Source organism: Petromyzon marinus, chromosome 48 (assembly GCF_048934315.1).
Source record: "Petromyzon marinus isolate PM22_M1 ecotype Great Lakes invasive population chromosome 48, UKy_Petmar_22M1.pri1.0, whole genome shotgun sequence".
Lineage (NCBI taxonomy): Eukaryota > Metazoa > Chordata > Hyperoartia > Petromyzontiformes > Petromyzontidae > Petromyzon > Petromyzon marinus.
This window is the reverse complement of record NC_133714.1, coordinates 9995363-10023190: the sequence shown is the minus strand read 5'-3', so window position 1 is coordinate 10023190 and position 27828 is coordinate 9995363. Positions and strand designations below refer to the sequence as shown.

The following is a 27828-nucleotide window of genomic DNA, read 5'->3' as shown; positions in this document are numbered from 1 at the left end:
GGAAGGTGGTAATAGCTTCTGGAAACCCGCATGGGGTGTGAGGATCATGCTCGCCTGTGTCTGAAGGCAGCCGTGATGCGCCAGGAGGCTGGGTAGCTCCTCCGTTGCGTTGGTCAACTCGGGCTCCAGTGGAACTCTTCACTTGTAGGTTGCTAATATGAATGAATATGACTCCTATATGCATGTCTGTTCACGTATATTGGTACAATAGTTGGCCTATATTTGTTAAATGTTTCTGTAACTTGTTTTTGTACTCTGATCACTATAAATATTTTAATAATGATTTGTATATAGAATATTTACATTTCTCATGTGACAGTTGTTTGTGTTTCGATTTATATTTGCTTGATTGTTGTACTTTACATTATGAGACCTCCTTTGCCAGTAACAAGATATAGAAATAGGTTTTACCCTTTTAGCTGGCACAAAAACTGACACCTTTATTCAAGGCATCATGTTTGCAAAAACCACAACACAAGCAGTCAAAATGCAAACAAAAGAGACAACTCTGATAATAATATGCACTGTCCTTGAATTTGATTGGTCCACACCCGAGACGGCTTTTCTTAGAGCCTAGTCTCCACTGGTGTTGGACCAGAAGACGCCAAAAGGCGTACAACTCAAAAACAGCGCACTATCAGAGTATTGAGGGCTCGGGGTGAGCATTTACATTATGAAACCTCCTTTGCCAGTAACAAGATATAGAAATAGGTTTTACCCTTTTAACTGGCACAAAAACTGACACCTTTATTCAAGGCATCATGTTTGCAAAAACCACAACACAAGCTGCTTGTGTTGTGGTTTTTGCAAACATGATGCCTTGAATAAGGGTGTCAGTTTTTGTGCCAGTTAAAAGGGTAAAACCTATTTCTATACTGCTGTACTTTATTTTACGTGTTTTGCTTTTGTGATTTTGCTGACCCCACAGTCGCTCCCGCAAATTAACCTCATCCTAATCTCTTAAATTCTCATCTGATTATACCACGTAACCTTATACAAATTTCACCAGGATAGCATCCCTGAGTCTCCAGACTATTTTTCAGGAGGGTTCTGCCAACTGAGTTATTTACAGGTAATTTCTCAGCATTAACATTTTTGACCAATACCAGCTACAGCTACTGTTTTTTTTTCAATGGAAGGAACCCCATTTAGAACAGGCAGATAACTAAAAAAGTCCATACGGACAGGTGCCAGATTTGGAAATCGAACCCAGGAACTTATTTCTTTGAGGCACAAGTGTTACCACTGATGCCACTGACAGTGAGAGACACCATTGATTCCGTGTCACAACTGTTTTTGACACAAATTACAGCATCCTGCAGAAACGTTTTTGGGTCAGACGTAGGTCACGGGGTCAGCATGTATGGGTCCATTTAGAAAATTACGCCGAAACCTATTGATTGAGCTCTTGCTCGTTGTAAACGAGGAGACAGATCGATGAAAGCTTTGGCGTAGAGATGGGCAGCTTCGTATGAGTGTAATCCACCTGGGCACATGCCAGGATATTGGGTGGGTGATGAGTTCTATGTCTGGGCTACAGAGTGGGTGATGAGTTCTAGGTCTGGGCTATAGAGTGGGTGTTGAGTTCTAGATTTGGGCTATAGAGTGGATGATGAGTTATGGGTCTGGGCTATAGAGTGGGTGATGAGTTCTATGTCTGTGCTATAGAGTGGGTGATGAGTTCTATGTCTGTGCTATAGAGTGGGTGATGAGTTCTATATCTGGGCTATAAAGTGGGTGCCGTAGCTGCTGTAGCCGTGTTCCTCCCCCTTGGTGGTGCATACAGAGATGGTAAGCAGCAATGTGTTGTGGGGTCATTGTTGTGAAGGAGGAGTCATGGCATGCTGCGCTCGCGAACGAAGCAAGCGGCCCCCTCCGGCATCGGCGGTGTTTCCTCCTCCCACCGAAACGGGGATTCTACCCATTGCGGGTGCCCTGCCCCCGTGTGTATTTTTCCTAAGCTCCATGGTGCGGGACAGACCATGGTGTGAGGTTTCACTTTGGCATTCGCCAGCCGCTTGGTTGGCAACACACGGCCAGACCTGACTCAATGAGCAAGCGGGCGCGGCGTCCGCTGGGCAGGTGGGAGCGAGCGATGCAGCCACCCAGGGAATGACGGGAACGACGTCTGCCGCCGTTTGGTGAAGGGCAACTCTCATGGGGAAGTATTGATCGGTCAAACAACTCTTCATTTGGAGGTTGGGGACTGATGGCCTCTTGAGATATGCAGCGTTTTTAAATTACAAAAGGACATTTGGGTTGAGAAAAGCAAGCGGTTTTTAAATAAATTGACATTAACAGTGAATCACAAGGATCACTTAGTCTGGCTGACTGAGCTTCAGACACGAAAAACAACTATAAGAATGCTTGTGGGTGCTTTTGTTTGACTGAGCCTCAATCAACAAGAATGAATCCTAAGAATTCTAAAAGTGCCTAAGTCTGTGAGCCTGTGATAATTAACTGAGCTCTATGAATGCTTTAGTCTTGCTTTGGCCATTAGCAGTTAAATCCTATGGATTCTGTTGTGTGCCCTTAGTATGCTCTATCAGGCATTGACTAACCCTATACATCTAGAATATGCCATAGTCTGGCTGCCAGAGCCTCCGGCATTCAAAGGGAACAATCTTCATGCTTGAGAGTACCTGACTGATTTAGCTTGTGCTAGAAAACGGTTCTTTGTGGAACGTTTTGTAACCTAAGACATTGTTAAGCACTAGAGGGAACGAGCTAGCAACATTTCAACATTCCATGTTTTAAGGGCTTAGTTGCCAGAGGCCTTGCAGACACTCAGCCGGGGAAGGGGCGCGCAACAAAGTGCTCGAGTCGCAGCAGGTAATCGATGATGCGTTGTTATGCGTACGAGTCGTGCTTAATCTCGCACGAGGAAAGCCTCCGGGCGGCGTGCCACGCGCTACCTTGAAAAATGCAGGCGCCCATTACCGTGCAGGTTCTCTTTCCCAGGGAACCAGGCTTGTGTGTGGAGAGTTGTGTGTTGTCGAGCACAGCGATGAAGAAAGGGGAAGTTGAAATGAGTTAACTTCCGTCTGGTAACTCCCCGCAAGTGATGTGTCAACAAGGAGTGGCATTTAAGTCTCGGATTGTTTGCATTGCAGCAAGCAGCAGTTTTTGTTGTCTTGGGACTTGCCGTGGCATACCAGATGTGGCCTGCTATGGCTTGGAGACAGTTGACGTCTTTTAAGAAAATGAGGCTGTGATGGGGTGGCCTTACCTGTCTGTGCAGGTTGGAGGAGACACCCACAAGGTTGGCGAGCAAGGGGAAGATTTACAGCCGGAGTTCCGCACATTTCACAGCATTGGTATGTTTGGTCAATGTCAGTTACATTGCATGTTGGTTTTTTGCTATGTGAGGAAATACTCCCAAATCAAGGGTGAGAAAAGTATACAAACTCCACGGAGAAAGGCACCTGAATCGGGAGTCAAACCCCGAGGCTCTTCTTGCAGTGAATGATGCTCGGGCGTTACCACTGCACCAACCTCTCGCTCATAATAAGTAATATATTTTTTAAAAAACTTTTTTTAAACACGCTTTAATGAAATGTAACCTACTAGTAATGGAAGAACTCCACGACTCCAGGAAGTGGCCCCGAAGCTCGCCACAACGTAAGGGGACCGTGGTGAACTACAGCCAACGTGAGTTGAGCGTGGACAATTAGACCCAAGCCGAAACATAACGTATAAAAAAAACAAGTTTAATTTAATTTTTAATGATAGAATACAGTATTGTCATCAGTATGACACAAGTATACCAAGTTTGCAGTCGATACCACATTGGGAAGTGGGTTACAATTGAGTTACAATATTTAAATGATACAACGACAACAACAACAACAGACCGAGTGAGGTTAATAGAAAGCGTGTTATAAAAGTGGAAGATATTTAGTTTGGACAATCTTGCCTGAAGACAGGTAGACCCTGTGTATGAATCCGATGTTGGCAGTCAGGTGTGAACTGATAACGAGGTGAGGAATGCAGCAGACGGAAATGATGACGAGGTGAGGTGGAATCGCCAGCATTGGCCATGATGACCTTTTGATCTTTTTTTATCTTAGCAGTGTTAGATTAAAAGTTATTGTGAATAACAATGTTATCATTAGTTATTGAATAGTCTTTGTGCTCCCAGGCCACACAAGAGCCCATTGAGACAGCTGGTCTCTTGGATAGCGGAGACCTATTGCATGGTGTTTGGACTAAGTGCCGTAGCTAGGCAGAGTGTAAGTCAGGACTAATCGTGTTATGGATATGATCAGTTTTAGTGCTCGTATTTTTTGCGTTGTGGATAGCGACAGTAATAGTGCTGTGGTTTCGGATGGTTACCCGTATGATTAAGTACTAGGTTAAAAAATCTAGTTGCTGCGGGTGCTGCTGGTTTTAAGCTTTCGTGACTGCAGGGATTCATGCACTTTGGTTCTTTCGGTAAAGTCACGTGGGTAGAAAAATAAAATAAAACACCTACGTGACTTTGGCGATAGAACCAAAGAATACGAGTGCTGCCGGTGTTGAGCTTAAGGGTAAGAGGCACAGGTTTGCGCTCGCCTTGTGCTCTCGTCCGTTGACTCGACGCCAACGACGAATCGATGTTGATCGTTGTTGGTTCGTCGTTACTTGTTGTTGGGTGCCTGGGTGGTACTGCTAATCTCGTGGGGCGAGGGCGGACGGTGGCGCCAACAGGCTCGTGCGTCGCGTTGGTGATGCAGTTGGCAAACGTCGCGTGGTAATTTTGCCCTTTACCAGTAAACAAGTTGGAATGTAAACATGTTTCACTGTTAGCTTCGCTTGGCCTCGTTGGAGGCGGTGCGTCACTGGGGGGGGGGGGGTGGTGGTGGTGATGGTGGCACTGGCAGGCTGAGAGTGAGAGAGGGGAATTGAACCCGGGTCTCGGGCTTGTGTTGGAGCTTCTTCATCGGCACACCCTGTCGGGCAGCCAGCGCCGCACAAACGGGTGCCGACGCGACCCAGCAAATACACGCCGCCGTTTCCCCGCCGAGCCGAGTTTTAGATTAGTTAATTTTATTGAATGCACTTGCCAGCAGTGGCGAAGTTGTTGAGTGTATTCCAAATTGAGTGATTGACGGTGTCTTTTTGTTTTTAAATTCAGACCATGACGCCGGCACACAATGTCCCCGTATTTTTGAACGGAATAAGGGCATCTTTAACATGCATCGTGAAGCAGACGGTGCTTATTTGAACAGTCAATACGCCAGCATTGACGGCCAGGGCAGCCTGCTGGAATCGAACCATGATACCTCTGCAACAAGCGGCTAACACGCTGCCGCTGGGCCATGTCACCGCCGGTCCGGGTAGGGGATCGTATTTGAGAGGCGGCATGGGAGCATCCTAATTTAATTAGTGCTCAATGTGGGCTGCCACATAACAACAGCCGCATACATATTTAATGTGTTGTGAGGTGTCTCCGTGGTTATTGTGCGTGCGGATTTGTCTTTTGTACGTGTGCTTGGCGGGAGCGGTGGCTTTGTAATTGGCGCACTGTGCTTCGAATTCGGAAACCTGAATTCTATTGCAAGTCAAGGCTAAAATAATTGATGAGAGATATCAGAACTGGTTGAGTCAGCCGGAAATCAGAACTGTACCTGGTGTGATGTATGTAAACAACATCGCTTGGGAGACGGAGATGACCCAGCAATGATGTTTCCCACTACACCCCTTGCGCGTCCCTCTGGCATGAACAGGCGTCCGCTAACAGCGCTTACTCTTACGGTGTACGTACCCATAGCAAATCGTGCCTGCAGATCGTTATCGTGCATTTCCGCGACCACACGTTCCGTTGAGTTCCTGCCCTGCACCTTTTCAGTCGCACGTGTGAGTTGCGTGGAAGGTGGCTTGCAGCTCGCAGCACGAGGCTGCTGCTTGCTCTGCCCGTGGCCAGTGCTTTGTTGGTGCGTGCGTGCGGGCCATAGCGCGCAGGTCTTGCCCTCTTGCGCCATGCTTATCTCTCCAGCACCAGCGCGGTGTGGCAATCGTTGGTTCAGGGCCCGCATGGTTGGTGAGGTGATCCTTTATCCAGGTTGAGTTTGCACTTAGTTATTTTTATATATATATTGCATACTGTACCATTGGATTCCAAGAAATGGCTCGAAAAAAGTTTGTATCGGTTTCATCAGAATTTCTCAACGTTTGGAGAGGTTAAATTAGTTGGACTTCTTCGCGAAAGTCCAATGCAGCGGCACCGGCATGGCCAAAGTTCTCTCAAGATGATCGTCATTGTCATCGTCGCCCTTATCATTGTTGCCTTGACCACGATATCATTTTAAACGTGGGGAAATAGTGCAGTTACTGTAGTCTTCTTATCAAAGGTTTCTACTGGCAAATCCCATATTCCTACATCTGCCAATGCTTAGCATGTACGGTTGATTACTTTTCATAATCGTCATCAACGGGCATCATCTCTCCACTGCTGGATGAAGGCCTCCCCAAGCTCTCGCAATCCCAAATGGTCATTCGATGCATCAATGCTTCTCGCTTCTGCGCACGAGCTGATCTCATTGCTCCGTCTCCACAGTGGACGACTTTGTGGATGTGTTCCCTACTCTGGTTGCCACTCTGTCGTTAGTCTTGACAACTCGCCGTCACCTCTTCTTGTGACGTCTTCTGCCCAAGCTCCACTTTCTTAACACTCCTTTTGATTTCGATTTAAAGCTTTCGTGGCTGTTGGGATTCATTCTTGGTTCTTTTGGTAAAGTCATGTAGAATGGAAATAATAAAATAACACAAATAAAACAATACAATTTTACAATAAAATTGTATATTTTTTATTTGTATTTTTTTATTATTTCCCTTCTACGTGACTTTACCGAAAGAACCAAGAATATGAACTCCTTTTGATGTTTTTAACTTGCGTATGCTCTCTGATCCATGGGTTCCTCTGCGTCTCTCGGTAATTTCAAGTGTACCCTTCTCTCCAGGCTGCTTTGCACACTTTTTGGCTTGTATTCCATTTTCGTTGTCAGTGCCGATGTTTGAGAATACTCTGAATGGTGAACGATTGTGCCAGCAACTTAGACAAATGTGAGGGCAGCAGGAGCCAGTATACTCAGATCGTGACATAGCCTGCGCTGTTATTCCTGAGGTTAAAACAGCCGTAAGCTAATGCAGCACAATCATACAATTAATCAAGTAATCGGGTCATGTTACTTTGAATGTACTGAACGTGGGATACATTACATTTGCAGCATCGAGTGATCAATCACTATAGACTGGTTACTTTAAAAGTCACCCCTTCATAACTGATCACATAATTGTCTTTTATTGGAACATTTTAATGTTTACTGGCCATTAAAGCATATATTTGAAAAAAAAAACTACTTTGAAAATAACCTTAAAGTGAAGTACATTCTATGGGTGTTTCGTTAAGAGGTTTTTTTTACATATAAGGTCCTGTTTTTGAGGATTTTGTCATAAAATCAGTCTCTATCCCATCAGCACCACCGCCCTCTGGATTTAGGTCTTGCCCTTGGTAATCTCTCTCCTCCACGCCGTGCCCGTGCCCCAATATTCACAACATCCTCTTACTGATTGCATCTATGGTGCTTTCTTGCGATGTTCTGTCCCCAACCTCAACATCAAATTTAACCTATCCTGCCAGGAAATGCCGAGCATCCTCCACATGCCTCCAGCCGGGCGGTGGTGGCACACGCCACCACTGTGGAGATAGCGAGGTTCAGTGGATCGCACAAATCTTGTGACTCCCTTCCCGTGGGCATCGAGGTGCCATACCCCTATCTTGCCACGAGAAGTCTGGAACAGCATAGTGTGGACTAATCTCCATCTGTTCCGTCTTTATGGGAGAGTTTCCCACTCGTCATAGCAACACAGCGCTGACATTCCCTGTGTTCATTCGAAATATCTCCTGCACGATGCCCATTGCTTAGTCTGCGCCCTAACCTGGAGAGGTGTTGTGTTCTCCACAACTTTAAAACTGCCGTGGTAGAACGTCTTTCCAGCCTACTGCCATCAGCTCGTGTCCGTGAGCGTGGCTGCGTGAGCGTGGTTGCGTGAGTGTGGCTGTGTGAGCGGGGGGGGGGAGTTCGTGAGCATGGATCTATTCCTGGCCTCTGATGCCGCTCCCTGCCGGAGCCGTGACTCTGACTCCCCTCTTGAACTCCGTTCACTCGGGTGCATCGCTTGGTGCCAGCAGACACGGTGGCCGCGTGATGGGAGAACGCACCGCTACGTACACCCCCCCCCACACCCCACACGCACACCACACACACACACACGCACACCCCACACACCCCACACACACACGAAGTTGATAAGAACAGCTAACAGAGCTTTTGAGATCGTTGCCATTTATCCGACGTGACATTTCCCTCCCATGGTCTCTTTTTTTCCTAAGCGTTTACCCAGGGCGGCCTTAATAAATCTCAAGTACTTTTTTCAGGAGGTTGCTGCCAAGATTCTCTTGTCTGACGACAATGTTGCGATGTCGAATTTATAATTGGATAGTTTGCATGCAAGATTTCAGCATTGTGATGTGGTTTGGCCAATACCAGTCACAGTGTGTTTTTATAGCTATGGGGGGAATCTGGAGATCCCAGAGGAAACCCATGCAGAACAGCCGGGAGAACATATAGACTCCATATAGAATGATGCCTGAGTTGGGAATCGAACCCAGGACCCTTCTTTCTGTGAGGCGCGAGTGTTACGATCACCCTGCCAGTCACGCCATTTCAACTTTTAATTAATGAATTCGTTCTCAATCTAAATGCTGATTGGGCTGCCTCCTGTTGGTGCTTGACATTTTGGGCCTGTGTTCGGCAAGGTGCGTTTCAGACATTTTTGCGCGCTTAAGCGTAGCTGGCAGCCGCATGTCGTTTAAGCGTGAATAAATAAATATTAAAATCCCTCGATGTCTTCCAGACATGATGTCATGAAATGAAACACTTTCCATTCACAACTCTGAAGGGCGCCGTGTTACATCACCTTGTGACAGACAACTGCCGAGGAAGATTATGATGTAGAACTACTTCTGAATTTGCTTTGGGAGGACTGGCATGCATCCATGCCGAGCGGAGATTACTATTTGGTATGCCAACAGTATTCACTGTAATGTTTAGCCTTTGAGCTTGAATAACTGAAATGAAGTATTTCACTATGTTATGCATCTTCGAGTGATGGGATTGAGACGATGGACTCCGCACACGTCAGAATACATATGCTGCGGCGTAAATGACGACTCCGAGGCAGGTTGCTGTTAGGGGCTCCACGTTTATTAGGGGCTTACGCCTACCCACCCCCCTAGTGATAACTCCCCAGGGGACAGGGGTACCCAGATTCCCTACAACCCCAACCTCGGCCCGTCGGGCGTAGTGTCCTCCCCTACCCTCGGGTGAGGATCAGCTCCCCTGAGTCCCCACTCCTACCCCCGACGACCCCCTTTACATCCCCGGGTCCCCCTTTAAATACCCCCCTGGGGCATGACGTCACCGTCCCCCCAGGGTCCGCCTGACGTCACGTTCTGCGACGCCACTCTCCGAGGGCGAGCGTGACGTGACGTCACCCACTACTCCCCTACACATATATGAAAATCATTTTCGAAAATCCATGTTTATTCTCTGACATGGCCATTATGAACTTCCAAGTCACTCTGTATTCTCTCTGATGGAATTAGTAGGTAACAAGTAGTTGAGCTATTTTGGTCACGAACAAAGCCTTTCTTTTTCAGTATCAATGTTTCAACCAACCCCTAAGAAGCTCAGAGCCTCAACACTCATTCTTAGGAGGGTCCTGCTTGGAACATTTGTCTAATTTTTTTGGGAAATTCTCCATGTGAGAAGATGTGGGAGTCCCCAGAGAAAACCCATGGACATGGGGGGGGGGGGGTATGGGATAACACAAGAATGCCACGTAAATAGGTCACAAACCTATTTGCTGTAATGCCTCTGGTGCATTGTGTGGATTACAGTTATACATCGTCCCCGCCACTGCTCATGTTTGACGTCCGTATCTGGGTTGGTGATGCGGCCCAGCGGTAGTGCATTCGCCGCTCGATGCAGAGGTTCACGGGTTGAATCCAGCAACCGCCCTGGTAAATACTGCGGCTGTGTTGACTTTAAAGCTACATTGCGCGCCGCCTGCTTCACCGCCGACGATAAAGATCCCGTCGCGTCATTCGCAAGAGTTGGCCATTGTGTGCGCGTGCCAAATTACCTTCGATTTGTTCAAATGGAATTTTATTTCTATACCAATCGTCGCCCTCTTACTCTGAAATCTTGGCAGGATCCTCCTGAATCAGTCATGAGCTTCAGTGAGACCTTTCTGGCTTAACAATGTGAAGTAGTAGTAATAGTAAGTGATGGTAGCAATGGTTTTTCACATTTTAAGATTCCAAAGCACACATAATCAGTGGCGGTGTTGCTTTTTGAGATGCCCTCCGGCCGCGCGATACAAACGGAGCTCTCCCCGCTGTTTTTCCATTGGCGCGTTGTCTTGTTGATCCTGCCTTGCCACTCTCCTCACCATGGCAACATTTGTTTTACCTAAGACTGTAGGATGGGCCTCGTGCCATGGAGGGTGGAGAGAGAAAAATTGCCAATAAGCGGATTTGACAAATAAATAAATGAATGGAGATATTACTGCAGGGACTGTGATTATTGTCTTCCTGCAGGGATAAATGTGTTGGTGCGCTGAGGCACTGAGAAGGCTCGGTGGCTGTGGCTCATGACCTGTGTACGCACCAACGCACAACGACCCCCATACAGCCTTAACAGACTGATGGGGGCAAGCGCTCTTAGTGAGGTCTGCACCTGACACGAGACGATGTGGTGTTGCTCGCACCACGTCTGGCCGCATTGTCTCCTCACTGTTGGTGTGTTTGGACATTGCAACTGTACTCATTTGAGGCGGAGTCAACAAAGAGGAGGTCCAGGACTGCTTCAAATATTCGTCTCCGATGCTGGTCGTGACCATGAAGCGAGCTCCGTTAACTGGGTTCAAATTCAGACATGCAAGGGCACACAACAACAACCGCCATTCGCCACTAAGTGGCGGTGACGTCACCACGACGCTTGTGCCAGGCTATGTGCACCCTGAGGCCACGTGAAGTGTCGAACGCCCGCTGGCAGGAGGTCACGGGGCAGACCCAAGTGCCACGGGTCGACTAACTGAGATGACTGGCTGATGCACCACCTGTGCCCCCTACTGTGCCAATCTGCTGTGCTTTAGCCACCCGGCGCTCCGCTCGTTGTTCTGAGCGTCGTTCCTCCGCCCTCCGTTGTTGTTGGAGGGCGACTGCCTCCAACTGCCCAGTAGCAGCGTCCTTCACGAGCCTCCTCCACAGAGGCCGATCTTGACACCGCTGGTACCAGTCATCGGCAAGTCCACTCAGCTCCACGTCCTCCTGCACCACATCACTCCATCTCCTCTCTAGCCCGTGCCGCGCCCGCTTAGCACACACACGCTCATGCACATGCTCACAAATTCACACACAAATTCCTAAACAGTCAGTGTGGGCTTTGTTGATTGGGTGGCACGCGACTCGCTGAAGTTCGCATTTAGTCACAGACATTTCGGTTTAGGTCAAATGTCATATGTCAAATAAAATAGCACTTGCCCCTGGTTTCTTTCAGTCAGAACGAGCTCTCCCCGGATCAAATGTGACGAAGATTACTCGTGTAAATACTGTGACAGACTTACAGATGCACAGACACACATTAACTTAGTTATATGTAGATACTAGCTTTTGAGGCTGAGTCGACCTAGCGGAGGGCCCAGGACCGGTTAAAATAATCACCGGTAGTGGCCGTGAGCGGGAATCGAACTCGGGTCGCCGGGTTCGTAGCGCAGCGCGCTAACCACTACACTACCGCTCCCCCCCACACACACACACACAGACACACACAGCGCGCTAACCACTACACCACCGCTCCCCCCCACACATACAAAGACAAAGATCCCCCGTATAGCCTTGACAGACTGTTTGGGCAAGTGCTGTTAGCGAGCACCTATCAAGGCCGGAACGGTACACGAGGGGGTGGGTGGCCAGCACCACGCCCGACCGCCTTTGTCTCCCTGGTGGCAATGTTTACACACCGCACCAGGTACTCATTTGAGGCTGAGTCGACCTAGGGGAGGCCCGGGACCGGTTCAGATAATCGTCACTGGTGTTGGCCGTGAGCGGGAATCGAACCCGGGTCGCCAGGTTCATAGCACAGCGCGCTAACCACTACACCACCGCTCCCCCCCACACAGACACACACAGACACACACAGCGCGCTAACCGCTACACTACCGCTCCCCCCACACACACACACACGCGCTCGCGTCCATAGGTACACATACACGCGCGTGCTGCAGACACACCACGCAACTTTGAGGGTGCGTACGGCAGTAAACGACTCAAATAATAAAGCAATGCTGCGCGAAGAACTCCTTAGACCTGAAACACATTTGTATGGCACTTTACTCGCGGAGGGTTGGAGGTGGGGGGGGAATGCATGACGTCAGCAGGCACATTGCGTAACGCTTCCGCATGCGCGGGTCACGTGACAGATGTGACGTCACAGCTCACTTGCCGTGCAAAATATATCCATTATTGAGCCCCCCCCCCCTCCCAAAAAAATATACAAAAGTCTATTTTTATACTTTTTGCATGGTGTACAGTCTGGAAAGTACCCACATGGCAAATTTCAAGTTTGTTGCATGTCGGGAAGTACGCCAAACATTTTGAACAGACACATATTCACAACTTTGCCTTTAATATATGGAGATTAATAGTAGTTATGCAGTGGTTAGTGCACTCACGTCACTGTGAACCTGGTAATGCGAGTTTGACTCATCCTTGTAAAATAACTGTTTAGGTCCGTGGGCCTTACCAGCTGATATCAAATCTGAGTCTTGAGATTCCCGGCTAAAGCCGATAGCACTCAAACTTCCCACCAATTAATCGTAGGATTACTCCCCCGTACACGCACACACACACACACCACCACCTCATTGGCCAGCTACTCTAATCAATGCGTGTTGTCCAGATCTGTGGAAGCAGAGTTGGGTGGTTCACACTGAGACCACTGCTAGTAGACTCACAATGTGCTCGGCTGTAAGGTTGACCGGAGATGACTGTATAGCAGCAAGTGGGTTGATGAGTCATCTTCGTGATCCCAGGCATGCGGTGGGTTTTCTATAGATACCCAAGCTTCTGACATCATAAATATAAGCGAAGCAACGATTTTTACCCCCTTTTTACACTGGTGAATGGTCTTGATTCAAGGTCAAAATTGTATTCCCATTTGTATTTTTCTGGCTAGCGTTTCATGTAGAATGTACATTGCTTTAACTGTAAAGAATCTTTCATCACACAAAGACACACACAATTTGATGCACGTATCGAGAGCGTAGGAATCGTTTTGTATCTCTGAATAAATTTCCTGATCGCTACCCTACCCATTTATTCACCCGCCCACCTTGCATACCTTCTGTATATGGGGAAACTCCAATTTCCCCCCACATGCAAAGCTCATAGCAAAGGTATTTACCAAGCACCCTAATGCAGGAACCCTCCTGAGAAAGTGGCTTACGACTCTGTGAAGCTGTTACTGGATGAAAGAGACAATTGTCTATTTATTGCTTTGTTTATTTCTCGCCGTGACTCACGGCCCTTCCTGGGTTGGGGGCCTCTCGCAGGCCTGTGTGATTCACCAGTCCGGCCTCGGCCGAGCTCGTGTGAAACACGACGACGCTGAGAAACCCCCGCCAAGCACTCGAAACCCGATAGCGCCAAGTGTGTAAGGGTTTAATTATAAGCATAATGTGTGTACACGCAGCGGCGTGGCGTTCGAATCATTGAGTTGAACCTGTCTCTCTAAGCCAAAAGGTCAAAGTGTCCCCATTCCACATTGAGCGTTGGGCAGTGCTCCGCCACCGGCAGTTGGCCAGAACCAAGTGGAAAGGAATTCCGCAGTGTTATAACAGTAACAAGAGTCACGTTTTAGTTTCATGCGGCGTCATTCATGCGGATTGCATTTTGGACTACTTTGCAGTTTGTAACGCACAGGGGCGTGAGGAGGAACCACAGACAAACCGGAATGCAGCATCCAGGTAGTGAGCTGTTGCTGTCAAACAGTTGCCCTAGCTCTGTGGTCCTCTCTATATGAAGATGTTTAGAGCCAATGAGTGTTTTATATAAACTTGGGAGGAAACTGGAGCAACCAGAGGAAAAAAAACCCTTGTGTGAGGGGGAAACGCTCTATCTCGTCAAGTTGGAACAGATGGAGATTATGCCGCATGTGCTCTACTGCCTTGTTGCAAGCCCGGGGTATTATGGCACGTCGATGTCCATGGGAAGGGAGTTTCACAACAATTCTGTCATTCACCGACGCTCAGTGTTTTCACAGTGCTGGGTCACAGGCATGCATAGTCTCCACCCCTGGTGGGGGTCATGCCTGCCCATGGAAGAGCAATGTTGATTTCCATAATTGTGCTGCTCGTGGGTTTATCAACCTTGGAGATGATGATTGCTTGTGTTGCAGCCGAAACGTCGTGAGAATTCTATTGTTTTATATATTTTTTTATTATTATTTTCTTGTTTCCCTTCTACGTGACTTTACCGAAAGAACCAAGAATATGAATCCCTGCAGTCACGAAAGCTTTAAATAAAAATTTGTCACTCCATCGTTCATCTTCGAGCGATGACCTGTTCCACCCAAGCTTGCTCACACTTCCTAAGTCAAGACTTTGTCTGTTACTTGTTTTTGCTCTTTATGTCTCCGTAATTCGAAGTATGCACCTAATCTACGCTTTTTTGCACTTGTCTGAAATATGCATTCGTTTGCTTTCTGCATGCAATTTTGATGGAGCCATTTTATCTTATCGATGTGTTTTTTTATTAATTACTAATCATTATGCTTGGCCTTGTAGACTATTACAAGGCATTTGATTATTTGGAAATTGATGCAATTGCCCAGGCTCTCAGAAACCATGGCGTTGCAGCGTGCTGCCACCCGTTTTGAATTTCTATGGCAATGATCGGTAACTATGGAAATGGGAAATGTGAATCGTGATGGGGAGTGGTATCTAGTTTGGCAAACTACGCTTTAAAAGCTATCGCAGGGCAGTTTAGTGAGCTTATAATGGCCATGCCGGAGTGCTGAGGCCAGCGTTACTGACCTTCTCAGTTTTAATTTGGGAAAACGTTTGTGACTGAACCAGGTTTGCGTCTGTAGCGAGCTGATTGCTTCAGGGCCCTCGTCGGTGACTGCACAAACCCCTCCCACCCCCCTGGGTGTTGCGGCTCTGAGTCCTATAATGCAGATTAACCTGCATACCCCACACGCTCGTTGCAGGACAGAACCGGTCCACGGTCGTCGTCTGTCACTGCCTGTCACGTGGTCACGTTTGCTCAAATGTATTTTGACGGTGACCTAAGACCGGAGGACCCAAAGTGTACTTCATTGGGAACTATTGAATGTTTTTTGTTGTTTTACAAAATTGACACAAAGGTTGAGTGCCCTTTGTACGTTTGTGTGTCTTGTATGACACCATTTTTTAAAAGGGATTATGATCTGGAAATGAGGCCATTTGAGCCAAATTGAAGGCGAAAAGCGGAGAGAACGGAGGTCAGCTTTAGCGATAACAGATGAGCGTTTGAGGCAAGAGTAATTCCTGATGCTGTCAAGTCTAGATTGTTTGTATAACCAGATGAGAAATCAAGAGAACACGATAGTATAACTTACAAGGGTGACTTGTACGGTTCAGAGAGCTAGACTTTATCAGAGCAGATAGAAAATTATCATCCCGCCTTGTGAATGCTGGCGTGTTCAAGAAGATGTTCGGAATTTAATTGCAGTGTAGGGTCAGCAACTTATAGTTTTCGTGTAGAAAATAACAATAGCGCCTTTGTAGATGTTAGAAAGAAGAGGAGGGTTGTAATGGGTGGGACACGTGTGCAGGAGGGAAGGGTACTGAGAGACGGTCATCGGAGTGGCATCCAGAGGTCGATGACCAGGGGGGGGCCTAGAGCCAGATGGTGACGAACTGTGAGAGTGGGCATTGAATGCCACTTGTCAGTGTGCAACTGATGCGAAGTCTGGCTGATAGAAGTAGACCATGGTGAGACGTCGAGGGTGGCATCAATGGCCCAAGGCTGTGATAACTGCTCGAGCTAAGACGGCGTATGGGGACGATTAGGGGGAGAGGGATTGACTTTCCGCGTCGTTTCGCATGGTGCCCTTGCTCGTATCCCAGCACTCTACTCAGTTTAGTACTGGGTAGACACTGGTATTGAGTTGAAAATATGACACCTTCAAAAAAAAACATGGGACACGGAGAAGACAGGGATGTTGAACTGGAAGATGTGAAATCGATGCGCGCGTGTGTGTGTGTGTTAGACGTTCCGGGTGGATGAAACGCAATAACGCCCTGCGCATCCTGCAATAAACCCTTCCCTAAAAACACAATTCCTGCAACCCACATTTGTCATTTTAATTAGCTTCATAGTTGCACGGTACCATGACATGACTGTTAAATTCACACGTCGCCCATTGAAGCGTATTGTCTTGAACAATTGTGTTTTATTTTATTGTCAGGGACTTTAGGACGTGGTATCTATCATATGCACATCACTGTGCATTCATTTCACTTGTAATTTGCATGAACTCTTGCCGGTGGCCTCTTCCAGAGCACTCGAGGGATTTTGAATAAGGTCGTTTTTTCATTTCATCTCTCGCCAAGTTTCCATAGCCACGCGAAGGTGGGGGGGGAGCTAACGGAGGATGCATCTCAATAGCTGTTGGGTGGTATTGTAATATAATAGTATAAGCGCAATATTGATTCAGTTATACATTATCTTTATTTAAATCTAAAACTCAAAAATCCCGGCTCCTGGCTACAGGACGCTCAGCCCTCCCCTCTTTGTCGGGACGTTGCCCGGGTAACAGGACTTGCATTCAATCTAGATTTGAAGTTTTCGTGTCTGCAGGGATCCATACTCTTTGGTTCTTTCGGTAATTTATTTTATTTTATACCTACGTGACTTTACTGAAAGAACCAAGGAATAGGACTTCCATTCTCAAATGAAAAGACTCGAACGTGGCTGCGAGTCTGCGTTGAGGCTGTGCGTTAGTGCCGAGGCCATGGGTGGAGTGTTGAGGTTGCAGGTGTATGGAACCGTTACCACATGCAAATGAGTGGGGAGGCCTACTGATTTCATTGTCCACTCAGATGCTTCCCATCTACACTAATTATTCAATACATTGGGGGCTTTTGTCCCAATAAAAATCACTAGAGAGCATTGTCGCTGTGCACCCCAGAGTTTGTTGTGACGCCAAAATGAAATGTTTTGACACGATAATGAGCCAGTAGTGTAACTTCTATCCCCGGTTCAGGGCCAAGAATGGAGATGACCATTCTGTTTGTTTGACAGGAGAGATGCTGAGGTTGAATTTGATTCAATATTGGCATTAACAGCCCTCTACTACAACCGTCGGGATTATCGTGTCATCTGTACTTCTTGGCTGTCGCTTTCAGACATTAACCCCAGATGATTGCATTTACTCCTTTGAAATTATGGTATTTGAGAAATTGCCGCATTTCCACCAATAATGAGAGCGCGATCAAACGACCAAGTGGAATAATGATGTGGGATCACATGGCTGTCCTTGTGACACGGGGCGGCCCACCGTGGCCGCTATGAAGGCCCTCGGAGAGGAGGAGGAGGAGGGGATGGGGGGCGTTGGTTGTGAGTTTGTGAGGTCCGTGGTTGCATCATAATTTCCCTAACAGCTCTCGTGTCAACACTTGCACCTGGAACATTAACCCCAAGCTAGCCCTGGTTATAACTAACCCAATGTCGATTAATGCTCCCAAGTGGCCTGAACTAAAGAAATAAATATAGACTGAAAGCCTGGGGCAGAGGTTGAGAAAACACAGCAATGTTTATCATTACCACAATATCATAGCACCACCAGCGCTGGATGAAGGATAGCTTCTCTCTACCCCTCTTGATGTCACCTACTTCCTACTACCCACCTGGAGGAAAATTCTCCACCTTTATTTACTCTTTATGCCCATTATGTCCCCATATACGTACCCCCATTACACGCGCAGAAGGACTTGCCAAACAAATCCGTCAAAGCCAGACGCTTTCTAAAATAGTTTTTATCGTGATTCCTCTTATTTTCAAGTTGTACTTGTGATTTAATGTTATGAGACAAATACATTTCCCTTGAACGTTACAGCTAGCAGTGCATCACCCTGTGTCGGAGAACAGCCCTGGAAGATGATGTCACAGAACACATAAAATGCACTTGGGGCACAACCTTTTAATTCCTGCCAATGTTGTCAGTCAACCCAAATGAAATTAAGTCTCTAAAAGTTGAAGTCACAAATTACGTGAATAAATAATGTCGGCAACCAATTTTACTGAATGTTTTGTGCAGTCGCTTTTGACTGGGCTAATGCAATGAATTTGCAGCACTTGGGAACCTGGTTTAATCATGGGCGGTTGAAACCCATTCAAACGCAGGGTCTCAGCGGCCTCGACTGCGCTGTGACCCCTGTGCTGCGCGAACGCCCATTCCCACTATCATCGTCATGTTACTTATCGCCAACAAAAGGTAGCATGCCCCTTTTTACCTGATACAGTATGTGCGTTACATCACAGTGATGCCTTCAGAGCCCAAGAACGCAAAGTGAGGTGGAAGAGCAGATTGAATATGATTGGCTTATTTTCACATTGGTGACCTGTCTCAGATTATCAACTTGTCAAACTTGTCAACCTGTATTAAGGCTGTCAGCTCGGTGCCCGAACACGGCCATTGTGAATCCCGTAAGTCACCTAGCCACCTTTGAACGGCGCACCATACATGGTAAACAGTGGGCACATTTAACAGCCGCTCGCGGTCGATTGGGTTGGAGGAGTCTTGCAGCCGGCCAAGCCTCATGCCCATTTGCCGCCCATTATCTGATGCCCCGAGTCCACGTGGCGGGGTGGCCCCGTGTCACCTCCAGCTATCGCTGGGTGACGTCGCGAGCCGTACCGACGGCAGGGATGGCCACGCCATGGGCCAGTGCCAGCAGGGGTTAATTGCCGGAAGGATTAATTGCCGTCGCGGTCTCGCTGTAGCGGCGCGGAGCCAGCAACGCCTGGCGCCGTATCTGGCCGTGATGTCAGTGAGGGCACCTTCGCTATGGCCGTGGGAGCGGCTCGCAGCAGCAGCAACAGCAACATTTACGTTCGTGCGCAAAATAATTAATGTGATCACTTGCGTCTTGCTGGCGAATGTGCGTAACAAAATAAAAATAACACAATGAATAAGCTTACGGTAGCTTCTGGGTGTTACGGGGTGGGGGGGGGGGAGGTCCCCTATATACAAAATAATGGACTGCATGAAGAATTGATAAATGTCTCGTTGACTGTCACCTAACTAGTGCCTAGTACTAGGCCTGTTCCATTCCTAATCAACAGGTGTATGCCGAACTACATTGTTCGGCATACACTTCAACAAGGCTTGTTTTTATCGGCTAGAGAGAGCTCTTATCACTTAGTTCCGTTGCCCACCAAAGTTGCCACATTCGCTCAGGATCATGACCTCCGAAGCACTAACTCAATCTTGGAAGCAAAAAAAACAGTGCTAAAAGGTTTTTGCCTTGGGGTCTCCACCGTGGCTACGGTAGGGCTGCTCGCTCCCCCCTCCCCCACTTTCTCTCTTCTGCCTAGGACAAAACCACACCTGGCGTTGTGCAGCCTGAAATTTAACGTGATTCGTGCGAATGAAACACTTCTGCGGACAAACGCACCTTGGAAAGCATTGCAGATTACAGTACATGGGCGTACATCATTTGTTTTCCTTGTTTAATTGTCACCACTTGTTTTTGGTATGAGCACTTGACTAGCAAATGAAAGGATGAGAGTTCAAATCCTGGTCGGAGGCCGACAGCCCATCACACATCCGTTGTTGACACAATGAGTACCGCTTTGTTGGAATCGTTAGCAGTTGCCAAGTGGCAGACTGAATCCCAGCCATGGCAATGTGGAATTTCCAGCACTGGCTCAGGGGGACCATGAAAGGAAGTGAGTGCAGCCCACGTGTGGTTTGAGCAGGGGGAGAACTCTGCCTTGTGTTTACATGCAAGAGCTGTAACTTGTGAATGTGTGTATGATTGCGTGTGTGTGTGTGCAATAAATTACAGCCGAGTTGGATCTGCTTGACGTTTATGAGCTTCTAACGGTGGTTTCCTAAAAGCCGATGCAAGCAATCCCAGCAATAGTGAGTCTCCTTGTCAGGTAGCGGATGTAGAATGTCTTGATGCGGCTCTGTGGTGCAGGAGGCCACCTGCTGACTGCTGGGGAAAATGAGGCAAATCGGCCCTCCAGCCGCCTGCGATTACACCTGATACTCCAACCCAGCAAGTTGAGGTCTCGGCACAGTTACCGATGCCGACGAGAAACCCCCTCCTCTCTCATTCCGCTCATATTTAATTTAGATTGTCACCTAATTTGGCTCGGTTCAATATTTCCAATATTCGTTTAATTACCAGGGTATGTACAATATTGGCAGGACACGTGAAACAGTGCGTCGTTTAGGGGGTTTGTGAAGAAACTTAAAAATCAGTTCTGTGATATCCTCGATGGAGACATATATTTATTATTCTTATAATAAATAATCTTTTCAGGAGGGGCTTACCAAGTTTTCTCAGTAATTGAGCCCATGCCCTTCTTGCTGGGAGGCACGGGCGTTAATATCTCACCACCACCACCCCTCTGATCGGCTGTTGTGGTTGTGCTGCTCGCCGCGGTTATCCCACCAGCTGTGTAATTGTTATTGGATCACGACTTGACGCCGGTAATTAACGCGAGTGCGAGGCAAAATAAAGTGGTTGAGCTCGCATTGCTATAAAAAAAAATATACTGACGCTGACAAATACGCGACGGCTCACAATGAACGATTCCACAATTAGACTCTCTCTTTGGTTTTCTTCTTCGGTAAAGTCACGTATAAATAAGAGATAATAAAATATCATAATAGCGTACGACGTTTCGGTTGCAACACAAGCAGCCATCAGGTACAGAAGAGCTAAATTTACGAGAGAGAGGAAACGCATAACCCCGGATGTATATACAGACACCCAAGTAGGGGGGGAACTAACACAGATACAACAGGGGACACCGAGAGAGAAGCATACCAAACAAACAGGGTTTAGCAAAATTTGGAAACCATATAAAGCAACACAGATGGTCGGTTAAAACACAATTAACGCATAGTCTGGTTGATTACGCTATTTCAAAGATTGCTCAATTGTAAGTTAAGTATGAAATTTAAAATACAGACCACGCACACACACACACAGACATCCAAGTAGAGCGAACCAGCACAGACACGCACACAGTGAAGTCGCCTTAAATAGGCAGAGAAGGTAAGGCTGAGAGACAATGGGACAATTTAGCATGAGGTATGCATGGAGCAAAGTGGGGTGCGGCAGCACACACTCGGAAACACCAAGGGCCCACACACAGGCAGAGACAGCACAGAGACACAAATCCAAGCCAAGACACAAAGGCAGACACACAAGCAGAGACAACACAGAGATACAAACCTCATGCCTCCCCGTAGAGGTGGTCCAGACTTGATTCGAAGCTTTCGTGACTGCAGGAATTACTGTTTTTTTTTTTCCGATAAAGTCACGTATAAATAAGAGATAATGAAATAACATAATAGCGTACGACGTTTCGGTCGCAACACAAGCAGCCATCATCAGGCTGCTTGTGTTGCAACCGAGTAATTCCTGCAGTCACGAAAGCTTCGAATCAAATTAGACTCTCGTAGACCTCGGCGCTTGAAAATATTCCTTTAAAGCAAATGCTGCTCCTTGATCAAAGTTGTTTTTGATGTGCGAGTATCAAAGCCTCCGACGCATTATCTCGATGTCATTAAGCAAATATTGTGTTTTTGTTTTGATGGGCACTGCAAAATGCTTTGAGGGCCACAATATTTAGACATTTTTGTTTCACATTTGAACTTATTCCTTGTTGCCCCCTTTTGTTAATGTTTAGAAATTTTTTTAACGTCAAGTGCATTTATGGGTGAGTGTATGGGGAGTGGGGTTATGTATTGGTCAGCAAACTGTGCTTTGGTCTCATTGACCTGAGTTTCATTCCCGGCGGTGGATAAAAGCGAGTGGCACACGGTATCTGAACCTGTCCTGGGACTACACCAGGTCAACTTGGCCCTATGAGTATCCGGTGCACTGTTAAACATCAACACTCTGGAGACAGCTATCCAAGTATGGTGATGCTCACACCACAACCTCTCATGCTGTGGTGACCGTAATAGGTGCTCGCAGCATTTCCCCAAAAAAACTAGGTGAATCTTTGTATTTGTGTGGAGGATCCAGTACTATATCCACTACCATTGTCATTATCGTGATCACCACTATACTCAATCATCATGCCCATCCTCAATTGGTTTGGTCACTACCAAAGCAACTAAAGTAACAGTTGTATTTGCTGCCCGTTGCTACTTTTTTGTGATTAAATAGTGTTTGTAAATGAATGTATCCGGCCAGTGTGTGCTGTGTCAGGTGATGAAAAACCGCATTACCACCCTCCCTGCACCTCTTGGGTCGTAGGTCGTGTTTACTTGCGAACTGTAATGACGCAGCCTGCCGCTATATACGTATTGTCAAACAAGCTCCGGCCACTTCCTCTCTTCCTGGAGCTCCTGATCAATGCTGCCTTGTAACAGCTTTGAATTTTAAAATCGCAGGAACAAATGGGCAAGTGTAATAATAGCAGTGAGAATACCACATTGTCACGGCAGTGACGGGTGTCTCCGTTGGACAAACCACTTTTGACTTCCAACGGTGGCGCTCGCTTTATCGACCCTGGAGGAATGATAGGCCGAGCTGAACCCCAATCGGAATTCCAACTCACGGCCTTGCAATGAAGTTCAGGGGACTTTCTGCACTTGCACCCCGGATGATGCAAGCATTGTGAGATGCAGTTTCACAACAGCAAAGACTCTGTGCCTGCAGGGTGGTGGGACACTGCGCAGTGCATTCCATGAGTGCATTTCAATTTGAATGAACTAATAATTGAAATCTTTCTCATTAACGTAGTTAATTATATAGTCATCTTTAACGTAATTGTGTGTTAACACACTGCAGTATTTGACATGCTCAAATCTCCCCCTCTGTATGGATTCGCTTCTTGTTTTGGGCACCTATCTGTGTGTGGTGTTTGTACATTCTCCCCTGTTCTGTATTGGTTTTCGCTGGGGTCTCTGGTTTCTTCCCATCGCTAAAAGAAACAGGCAATGAACTGGTATTGGCCAAACATTGCAATGCTGATTAATGTACCTGCAAATTACTCGATTCGGGGGGGGGGGGCTAAAGATTCCCCACCCTCCCTAGCAATCCCATTACACGTTGTGATTCAAGGCCATGATTTGATTAAAGAATAAATAATTTTCATCTCGTTTTTTATGATCTCACTTATATTGATGAGTGCTTGTTGTGCCTTGTCTGTTCACTGGTTTGACTCGTACACGTGACTTGGGCGTTTGCCATTTGGATGCAATTTGTATGGATTCTTACAAATGCGACCCATGTATGACCGATCGTGTGTGAATTCGTGACGCTTTATTTACAACACTGCTGAAGGGAGTTGCCCTTGTGTAATGGTTAACACAATGGACTTGCGATCCAGAGGTCGTCAGTTCTATTCCGTCTCCCAAGTGCTGCTAGTGCCCCCCACCCGCCACTGTCCGTGTGAATGGGTTCACGACAGTGAGTCTACGATTGGCGGGTCTCGTCTGGTGGGGTAAAGCCTATGGACGTCCACCTCTTCCAACACTTTTGGTGAAGGTGAAAGAGTGGAATGCCCACGAGACTTTCCTTCATTGGGGGGGCCCTTCCACTGGCACTCGCTTGAGCGGGGGAACTCCCGGGGCCGCTCCGTTACGTTTCTGCCACACGGGCGCTCAACACCGAAGCCTTCACGACTCGTAGGGTGATTCATAATTGATGTTTGGGTCAGGCCACTTAAGTCGAGTGAAGCAGTAATAAACTGGCACGTCACGCGTAGTCGTTATTCATAATAGTTTTTTTTGGGTTAGATCCCGTGAATATAAATGTGTCGTTAAACCCGCCACCACCCGACACAGACAATTAGTAAGGGTTGTCACGTAAATCGACATGGCAATTCGTTACTTGTACAGCACAAACCCACAACATTTACGAGCATTACGATTATTATTGATGATATTAGTGGCGAAAGGCTACGTGTTAAGTAGTCGTTATTGTGGGTGGAGTGGTATTCTGAGTGCGTTGATGTGGAGGCCACGGTACGCTGCCCCTGTAGGGTAACAGGGTTCCCGGCATCGTGGTTCTGCCGCTGTGCGGTGACTAGTGGGGTTAACCACGGTGGCGAGAAGTTAGCTGCCTCATCTGGTATACAAGAAGTTGTGGGTTCGATCCCGACCCCAATGGCCATATTTTTGAAGTTTACATGCTCTCCCTCTGGTTGCCTGGATTTTTCTCCGGGACTTCTGGTATTTCCCTCCACATTTTAGAAGCGTGCGTTTTAGAGTAATTTTTTCTGCTATAAATTTCCACGTGATGAGCCATTTCATTGAGCTATGACTTGTGGCCAGGTCGCTTCTGACAAAAAAAGCTATATAGCTCGTGGGCCTTACCTGGTATAATAAAAATAATGTCGTTTTTAAATCGTTGTATATAGCTCTTTGTACGGCGGTGGCGGTGGTGCCAGCCATCCACAGGCGCCGTCAAAGTACGGGCACTATCTGCCACGCGCGATACCGACCGAGCAGCCGTGTTCGGACTCCGCATTGGGTGCCGCGGTTTGTTGTTTTCCTTCCAACGCTAATCGTGGTGTCGGCCGCCCGACCCTTCAACGCTCGGCGTCGTCCCATTGTCGGTCGGAAAATTCCTGGATATTTGCGACCGAGCCCTGCGGGGGTCGGTCGCTCTCAGCGGTGCCAGAGATGCCGCCGCGTCGACTGTACGCAATACGGAATAGAGGCGGCGGCGGCAGCGGCAAGGTCTATATTCGGCTCACTGTAGAGGATGGATCTTGCCTGAGTGGTTAGACCACACGGCGCTCGCAAGCAAAATGTCGCAAGTTCAAATCCCCCCCCTCCCCCCTTGAGGTGGTGATGGCTCGGCCCATGTTCCCTGTGTGGTTGATAAAACAGGTACCGCTTTGTGGATAGTCGGTCAATCGCCGTTGTCTTTTGGTGTGGCCGACCCCCGTGTCATGTCAAGTGTCTATCACCAGCTGATCGCTGCAGCTGGAGGGGAGCACTGACCCAGTGTTCATCTAAGCTGGAAAACACTTTAACTTTGTGAACTTTTTTAATGTTTGCAGTTGTCAGTTATGTAGAGATATTGCTAGTATTGTTTGTTGTTATTATTACGTTGCTTGTTTGCCCAGGAAAGCTTCACTGGGTTTCACGACTCTTTTCCAGAAAGGTCCTGCCAAGTTTTAATAGTTTTGCGACATCATTGCTATGTACTTTCCAGTTCAGTAATTTGCGGGTAATTGAAGAAATTTGGCCTAATTTTGGACCGCGACGCCAGCACACAACTTCCAACTTTTGCGAATTACATCTCGGGATCTTGAACATCCCCCGTGAAGCAGACGGTGATTCACATTTCTTTGGTTAATACAACGCAGTGTGGAGGATATTTGCGACACCACAAACAACTAAGCTGTTCAACGATGATAAAAAAAAATATTTTTCCCCCTTTTTCTGGCAACAAAACTGAAACCTTTTTACAAGGAATCATGTTTACATTAACCACAATACCTCGGGTCAGAATGCAAACAAAAAACACACTCTGATAATGTATGCATTGTCCTTGAAATTGATTATTTTGGTACTGGCAAAGGAGGCCTCGTGATGTAAATGCTTACCCCGAGCCCTCATTACTCTGATAGTGCGTTGCCTTTGAGTTGTGCGCCTTTTGGCGTCATCTGTTCAACGATGTTTTGTCAATGAGTTTGGAACTTGGTTAAATGATTGAAAGTTTTGAAAGATACGTAACTTTCAGGCACACTGCCGTAGCGCCCTCTCGTGGCCACACAGCCACACTGGCGCCCCCTCACCTCCACTCGCCAGGTGGGGGCCCCGTGACCTCGCCCCGTGACCTGGCCCCGTGACCTCCCTCTGTGACGCCGGCTTTGTCACAACACACGGTGCATGCTGGGAGCTGCTCTTGTTTGTCTCTGCAGCCCAGCGCGATGCATGCTGGGAGCGCAGCGCAGTGCTTGCTGGGACCCGCTTCGTGTTGGTCTGTAGAGCCCAGTGCATGGAGGGGAAGTTGAACCTTGTCTTGACGGCACTCTGGCCTCTTGCTGGGTTTTTAAAGATCAATTGACAGTTTTTTAGCAGACTTCAGGATTGATACGATGATGAAAAAAAGAGCACCAAACTGTTATTGAGCGAGATATTGTCCTTAAAGCCAAAACCCACGTTTAATACAATCTTCATTAACCATGGTCAATCAACTGCGGATGGAGGCCTCCCCAAGTCGCCGCCATCTGGCATGGTCCTGTGACGTAACAATATACACAACACCTGCAAATGAGCTGATTTCATTGTTCCATCTCCATGCTAAATGTGCTGTCTGGCGTGTTTACCTACCTTGGCTTCGACTGAGGCATTAGTCTTGACCACTGGACATACTTTCTACCCGTGTGTCTGCGCAAGCCCAGTTACATTTATTAAGCCAGGATGATATGTTTAACCTTTGTACGTTCTCTCATCCACATGGTCCTATTGCTTTTTCTCAATGCATTCCCAAACATGCATCTTCCATGCCTTTTTTGCCTACTTTTTTTTCGCTTTTATTACATTTTCATAATTAATATCCACCTTATGTTGCTTTTAATGATAAAATCTTGATTTGAAGCTTTCGTGACTGCAGGAATCCATACTCTTTTTGGTTCTTTCGGTAAAGTCACGTGGTAGGTAGAAAATAAAATAAATCACGACGTTTCGGGGCGCAACACAAGCGTCCGTCATCCGGATGCTTGTGTTGCGCCCGAAACGTCGTGATTTATTTTAATTTAATGATGATGTTCAGCTTAGAAACAAGCGCTCCAACCTGCTGCCACCTCTCTTTGCGTATAGCTCTGAACAGGCCGAGGCCTCCGTCTCGCCACACTCGATCACGCGGTGTCATCGCGTTCAGCTGCGTCCCGGATTCAAGGCGATACCAACACGGCCAATTATGAGCCACCTGGCCACTTGACATGAAAGGGGACCCAACTCAATTGCGTCCAGCTTTGCAATAAGGGATGACACATTGCTTCCTTGTGCAACACTTGATGTTTGCTATGAGCTCTATGTCAATTAGCCATTGGCCCAGAGACCACCCCCCCCCACCCACCGCTTGTCACTAATGCTTTTCGATCGTGCAACCCTTGGTTTAAATGTGCGAGGCAGCTGCTGTCACCGCGAAGTAATTTACGGGAGGTTGTGGCGAGAGCTTCAGAACTAGGGTAATCGCTAACGGCAGCGGCTCGCCGGGAAGCATCCTGCCTTCATCACTTACCCTCCCCACCCCTCCCTGAGGAATCGTGGTCCTGTGTGACTAATCCTTTGGCTCGTTCTGACCCCAATAAACATTGCCTATAAATTAAGCCTTACCTTAGACTTTAGTCCTTCCTGTGCTGTACAGCTCATTTGGCAAACAGCTTCACTGCAACGTCACGCCTTTCTTTTTTAGCGAAGTGGTGGAAGAAAGTTTTAAAAAAGCGAACCTCTGTGCTGTAATACGAGCACACACGCAGCCACGATTTAATCTCAAGCTGCTGAACCCCTACGGACTGGA

The 27828-nt window shown here is 47.4% G+C and overlaps 1 protein-coding gene across 10 annotated transcripts in view; it reads left to right on the top strand.

Annotated features, from left to right (window-relative positions):
• LOC116952782 (cyclin-dependent kinase 17-like) overlaps positions 1-27828 on the top strand; it is a 68108-nt gene that overhangs the window by 10335 nt on the left and 29945 nt on the right. The window contains exons 1-2 of one of the 10 annotated variants that reach the window (XM_032972413.2): positions 849-2198; positions 3242-3317. The exons of 8 other annotated variants lie outside the window; for them this stretch is intronic. The gene's annotated coding sequence lies outside the window, so the exon portion shown is untranslated. Of the gene's footprint in view, positions 1-848; positions 3318-27828 lie in introns of those variants that run through there. One more of the 10 variants, XM_076074523.1, reaches the window with a different exon arrangement.